General features: G+C 43.9%; 1 non-coding gene across 1 annotated transcript; it reads right to left on the bottom strand.

Annotated features, from left to right (window-relative positions):
• Window positions 1-6639: 6639 nt before the first annotated feature.
• On the bottom strand, window positions 6640-6711 carry trnah-gug. Its single transcript has one exon. It is a non-coding gene; the product is annotated as a tRNA-His (tRNA).
• Between the last annotated feature and the right edge of the window lie 214 nt (window positions 6712-6925).

The following is a 6925-nucleotide window of genomic DNA, read 5'->3' as shown; positions in this document are numbered from 1 at the left end:
TGGCGCTGTATTTGGAAAGTGCCCGTAGATACATTATCAATTATCATTATCGGTGTCCTCTACATTGGAGAGACCAAACGTAAACTAGGCGAGCGCTTGCAGAACACCTGCGGTCTGTCCGCAAGAATGACCCAAACCTCCCTGTCGCTTACCATTTTAACATTCCACCCTGCTCTCTTTCCCATCATATGTCTGTCCTTGGCTTGCTGCATTGTTCCAGTGAAGCCCAACGCAAACTGGAGGAACAGCACCTCATCTTCCGACTAGGCACTTTACAGCCTTCCGGACTGAATATTGAATTCAACAACTTTAGATCTTGAACTCCCTCCTACATCCCCACCCTCTTTCTGTTTCTTCCCCCTTCCTTGTGTTTTTTTTCCAATAATTTATATAGATTTTTCTTTTCCCACCTATTTCCAATATTTTTAAATCTTTTATGCCTTGCTAGTCTTTCCATCCCACCCCCACTAGAGCTGTACCTTGAGTGCCTTACCGTCCATTCTTAATTAGCACATTCATTTAGATAATATCACCACCTTCAACACCTCTGTGTCCTTTTGTTCTTTTGTCTTTGACATCTTATTATTATCTGCTCCTATCACTGCTTGCTTGTCCCTACAACCACAGCGCCCCCCTCCCACTTCTCTCCTCCCACCAACCCCCTCCCCCCACCCCCAACTTAAACCAGCTTATATTTCACCCTCTCCTTATATTCACTCAATTCTCTTGAAGGGTCATGATGACTCGAAACGTCAACTCTTTTCTTCTCCGTCGATGCTGCCAGACCTGCTGAGTTTTTCCCAGGTAATTCTGTTTTTGTTTTACATTATCAATTAGTTTATTTAGCACAACGATTTACTATATTTCTAATGAGGTGGATATCGTACCTGGTACACCTATTTCTTCTTTAATTTCAAAGAAACGCTCATTAAGTATCGCGGTGGGAATTCACAGATTCACATCAGAGCAGACAACGTGTAGGGTATATGTTATTGCAGCTGAAGAACACAAACTGGTCATGGGATTAAACTGCCAACCTGTTGGTTAATAAGCGAACGCAATATCCGATTGTGCCATGGAAACCTCAGTAAATGGGCTAGCCAAGATAACGCTTGAAACATTAATGGCGGCTACATGGCAACAGTCTGCTCTTGTTCAAGGCGGAAGCATTCACCCCACCATGATTAACTCTCTTGGAGCTTCCACATTCGAAACTTTAACTGCATTTTCTGATTCCAAATATTCAGGTTGTTCTGAAACTAAATAACTGTTTATTTCCTGATGCGTTGCAACGACAATCTTGTCACTTCTTAGTGGTTAAATGCACCACCAGCTCAGTTTAAATGTTTTAGCGTCTTTAAAAAGGGAGAGGCAACTTTGACTGTCTCTGATCAGTCGGCCTCTTCGCCCTTAATTCTCTGATTAGGCTTTCAATGCATTTCTCAACATCCACCAAGCTGAATACTGGGTTTTCTCTGTTGTTTCGTTACCATTTTCCCCAATTCCAACGAGGAATATTTTCCAAAGAATTGTGTACTCTTCCGCCATTCCTCATGTCCAGAGATGAGACGTTAATTTACGCTGATAGATTTAGAGCCGGGGATTGTTCTTAAGAACAGAGAAGGTTAGGGTGAGACTTAAGGGAGGCAGTGAAATTTATACAGGACATTGGGCGGATAACTTTGATGCAGGAAATGGTGCGAGAGTGTTTTGACTGCCGAAGCGCACAGCATGAATCCAGGAGCTTGACGAGTATGGGAGTTTTAGGGGTTAAATTCCTCTCTGAAGTCGAGTATTTCTTTAATTTATGAATCAACTAAAATTACAGTTGAAGTTAAGAGCTCATTTAAGTTAATTCCAGTCTTAAACAGGGATATAACATCTCTCTGAGACCTGGTGTAGCTAGTAAATTAGGCAGGTAGCTTAAACTGGTTTCTGAACTTTAGCAGAGCTGAACTCATCATCGCGTTTCAGGAAATAAAAATACATGGGCATCTAAGTGCTGCGGGGCTGCACTGAGTGCAAAGAATTTGAAGCCAGAGGCTTGGTGAGTGCACGAGTTAGGTGAAAAGGGGAACAATAAACTGATTAAGTAAAATACAAATAATTAGCACAATAAAGATGGCTGGACAGTGGATGTGATACGGCTGCAGCACTCCGCAGCTCCTGGATGCCATTGCAATCCATTTCAATCACAGATTAGTTAGGTTAGTGCCTACGGGTTAAGGAATTTCAAGCGAGAATTGATGAGCTGAAGAGCAATCTGGAATTCAGAGTTGTAGAATTAATTATACTTATGCAGTCCATCGTGTCCCAAGAAGCACCGATCTATTCTATTCTAATTTTCCTGTATACAATGGCGTTTCAAGTGCCCTTTTAAATATTTCTTAAATATTGCGAATGTACCTGATTCCACCACGCCCTCTGGCAGTGTATTCCAGATTCCAACCACCCTCAGGTGAAAACCTTTTTCCACAAATCACCTCTAACCTCCTTAAATCTATGCAGCTGGTCATTGACTGCGCTGCTAAGGGGAAACGTTTATTCCTATATACTCTATCTGTGCCCCTCATAATTTTATCTACCTTTATCAGGTCCCCCTTCGTCTTCCATGCTCTAAGGAAAGCGACTCTAGCCTATCCAGTCTCTCTTCATAGATGAAGCACTTTAGCCCAGGCAACATCCTGGTGAATTTCCTCTGTACCCTCTCCAGTGCAATCACATTCTTCCAGTAATGTGGCGACCAGAAATACACAGAGTTCTCCAGCTGAGGTCTAACTAGCATTCTATACAGCTCCAACATAACTTCCCTGCTCTTTTATCCAATGCCTCGGCAAATTAAGGCAAGTTTCCCATATGCCTTCTTAACCACCTTATCTACCCATCCTGCGGCCTTCAAGGATCTATGGATATGTACACCAAAGACCCTGCCATCCTCAGTATCTCCGAGGGTGCGACCATTCATTGTGTATTCCCTTGCTGTGTTAGTCCTCCCAAAATACATTACCTCACCACTCTAAGGATTAATTTCCATTTGACACTGCTCTGTCTATCTTACCAGCCCATCCAGATTGTCCTATGATCTTAGGCTTTCCTCCTCAATATTTACGACACCACCAATTTTCATGTCATCTGCGAACTTACTGATCATACCTCCTATATTCACGTCTAAATCATGAATGTACATCACAAACAGTAGGGCTCCCAGCACCAAACCCTGCGGTACACAATTTGTTACAGACTTCCAATCATCCTCTGCCTCCTGCCACTAAGCTAATTCTGGACCCAATTTGCCAAATGGCCCTAGATCCTCTGGATGGGCTCTTATTTTCTTGACCATTCTCCCATGGGGGACCTTGTCAACAGCCTTACTGAGATCCATATAGACTACAACAACTGTACTACTCTCATGTACACTATGAGTCACTGCCTCCAAAAATTCAGTCCAATTTGTGAGACATTATCTCCCCGTGACAAAGCTATGCTGATTATTCCTCCTTAAACTTGCCTCTCCAAGTGGAGACTAATCTTGTCCCTGAGTTTCTTCTAATAGTTTCCTTCCTACAGATAGATTCACTGGCCTGTAATTATTTGGTTTAACCCTACTACTCTTCTTGAATAATGGTACCACATTCGCTATCCTCCAGTGCTCTGGCTCCTCTCTTGTGGCCAGAGAGGATTTAAAAATTAGTGTCAGAGCCTGATAAAAACCGCTGATACCTCCCTTTCAATGCTAATTTGTTCAAGTATATCACAGTCCCCCTCCCTGATTTCTACACCTACATCGTCCTTCTTCATCGTGAACACAGAGGAAAAGTAATCATTTAATACCTCACCAACACCCTGCGGCTCCACGCACAAATTACTCTTTTGGTCCCTAATGGGCCCTACTCTTCCCCTGGTTATCCTCTTGCCTTTTATATATTTATAAAATGCCTTGGGACTTACCTTTATTTTTCCCACCAATGCTTTTTTATGCCTTCTCTTCGGTCTCTGAAATACTGTTTTAAGTACCTCCCGACAATTTCTACACTCCATTGGGGCTTCTGCAGCTTTCAGACCTCTGTATCTGCCATAAGCCTGCTTTTTATTCTTATTCAATCCTCTATATCCATTGACATCCAGTATCCCCTGGACAAGTTGGTACTACCGTTCACCTTTTCGGGAACATGTTGTCCCCAAAGTTTCACTATTTCCTTTTTGGCTGACTTGCACTGGTCTGATGTCGACTTTCCTGCAAGTGGCTGCTCCCAGTCCACATTGGCCAGATCCTGTCTTATCACATTGAAATTGGCGTTCTCCCAATTCAGGACCTTTATTTCCAGCCCATTTTCTCCTTTTCCATAACTACCATAAATCTTACAGAGTTATGGTTACTATCCCCGAAATGTTCCCCCACTGACACTTCTACAAATTGCCCGGCTTCATTCTCTAAGATTAGGTACAATCCGACCTCTTTTTGTGTTGGACGTTCTATGGGCTGGCTAAAAAATCTCCTCGACGCACTTGAGTATTCTGCCCTCTGTAAGCCTTTCACACTAAGAATATCCAAGTTAATATTGGCGAAGTTGAAATTCCCCACTATTATTACTATTACTATTTTTACACTTCTCTACGATTTGCCTACATACCTGCTCCTCTACTTCTCCCTAACTGTTTGAAGGTCTATAGTGCAGTCCCAGCAAAGTAATTGTTCCCTTTTTGTTTTTAAGTTCAACCCATATGGTCCCACCTGAAGAACCATCTAAGATACCATCCCTCCTTACTGCCGTAGTTGACTCATTGATCAATAGTGCAATCCCACCTCCTGTTTTACACCTCCTTGTCACGTCTGAAGATTCTACACCCTGGAATATTGATTGAACTGCCTGCCCTGTCCTTCCCTCAACCATGGTCTCTGTGATAGCAACAATATCATATTCCCATGCCTTAATCAACGCCCTAAATTTCTCTACCTTACTTATAGGACTCATTGCGTTAAAAATAAGATGCAATCGAGCCTTTCATTATTCCCTTGTGCCTTAACTGACCTATATTTGCTTTGTCTTCCAGACAGACTTAGTTTCTCTTCTATATCTGGCTGCACATCACCCCATACTGTACTCTGTATCCCATTGCCATGCAAATTATTTTAACACTCCCTCGCGCCCCCTAACAGCACTATAACCACCCCCCCCCACCCACCCCCCGCAATGATGTTGGTCCCCTTCTGCTTCAGGTGCACCTGTCCGATTTGTACAGAATCGCCTGAAACAGAACTAGTGATCCAGGAATCTAAAGCTCTCCCTCCTGCAACATTTGTTCAGCCATGCATTCACCCGCTCTATCCTCCTATACCTATACTCACTAGCACGTGGCGCGGGGAGTAATCGAAAGATTACAACCTTTGAGGCTCTGTGTTTTAATCTACTACCTAGCTCCCTAAAGTTTTGTTGCAGGACCTCATCCCTCTTTCGAGCTATGTCATTGGTAACAACGACCTCTCACTGTTCGCCCTCCCCCTTCAGAATGCACTGCAGCCGTTCTGTGACATCCTTCACCCCGGCAGCAGGGAGACAACACACTATCCAGCAGTCACGTCTACAGCTTCAGAAGCGCCTGTCTGCACCCTCATTATTGAGTCTCCTACCACTGTTGCTCTTGCACTTTTACCCTTCTCCCCTAGTGCAACAGAGCCTCCCACAGTGCCGGGAGGTTGTCTATGGTTGCACTCTCCAGAGCAACCTTCACACTCACCGTTTTCCAATGCAAAAAAAGCCGTTCTTGAGTGAGATGCACGTTGGGGCTTTCCTGATTGCCTGCTTGCCTCCCTTCTTCTGACTGGTGGACAGCCATTGCTCCTCTGACTGCACTTCATTAAGCTGCGGAGTGACCTGATGTAAAAAAAAGTGCTATCCACATAACCTTCAGCCTCTCGGATGCACCGCTGTGTCTTCAGCTGACGCTCAAGCTCTGAATCCGTTGCTCAAGCTAGTCAAGCCAGTGGCACTTCCTGCGCATGTGGTCATCCAGGATGCAACAATTCTCACATGCTGCAGGTCGTACAACACATGGCACTGATCTTGCTTGCCATACTTTTTGTTTGTTTTTGATTAAAAGTCTATTTCCTTAACTTTAAGACCTTAAATTTAAGCCGCGTTCTGCACATTGAAGTCTCGCCCTTTCCAGCCCCGCTCTGCTCGAAGTCTCGCTGTCTTGCGTCACCTGAGATCCGATTAATACTTAGCCCAGAGGAAGATTGATGTATGAACGATCGAGGAGCTAGAAATGTTAAAGCGATTCGACAGAGAAAATTAAAGCAATTTCTTCTGGTAGGTGAATCAACATCTGCTGCGTGTTCTGCTGAGCGCCTCCAGCAGTTTGTTTTTAAGGTTGCGCTTTCACTACAACAGCTTCCCTGACAACACGCAACTTAATTCAAGGGGACATTTTCTTTCTTGAGCTCATCTCACACACAAGACCTCGCCACATTTCCACACACCCGCTTTAATGTCAGCCGATCACGGGCATTCCACTCAGAGGCATCCAGCTCTGAAGTAATATATAGATTTTCATTGACAAGAGCATGCTTTCAGGAAAATCAGATTGACTGATAGCTTTTAGTAGATGTCACAAGGTAAGCACGCAGCTAATAGGCTCTGCCGTGACTCGGATTCGAACCGAGGTTGCTGCGGCCACAACGCAGAGTACTAACCACTATACGATCACGGCACGTTAGACCAACTGCTGCATGCTACCTTCTCTGCAGCTAGCAGGTATACAGTTCATCAACTTATATCTGCGTTTTAAACCTATCGATACATTTCAAGATGTGAGAACGCCCCACGAAACACTGCGAAACCAGTGTTCAATCTGAAAGCAGATTGCTCACAACACTTCCTTGGAAATCTAGGAACAAAAACAGTCCTAAATAAAGAATGGCGAT

The sequence above is a fragment of the Carcharodon carcharias genome, chromosome 19 (genome assembly GCF_017639515.1).
Source record: "Carcharodon carcharias isolate sCarCar2 chromosome 19, sCarCar2.pri, whole genome shotgun sequence".
Taxonomy (NCBI): Eukaryota; Metazoa; Chordata; class Chondrichthyes; order Lamniformes; family Lamnidae; genus Carcharodon; species Carcharodon carcharias.
Note: the sequence above shows the minus strand (reverse complement) of the source record. Positions and strands in the feature narration are given on the sequence as shown.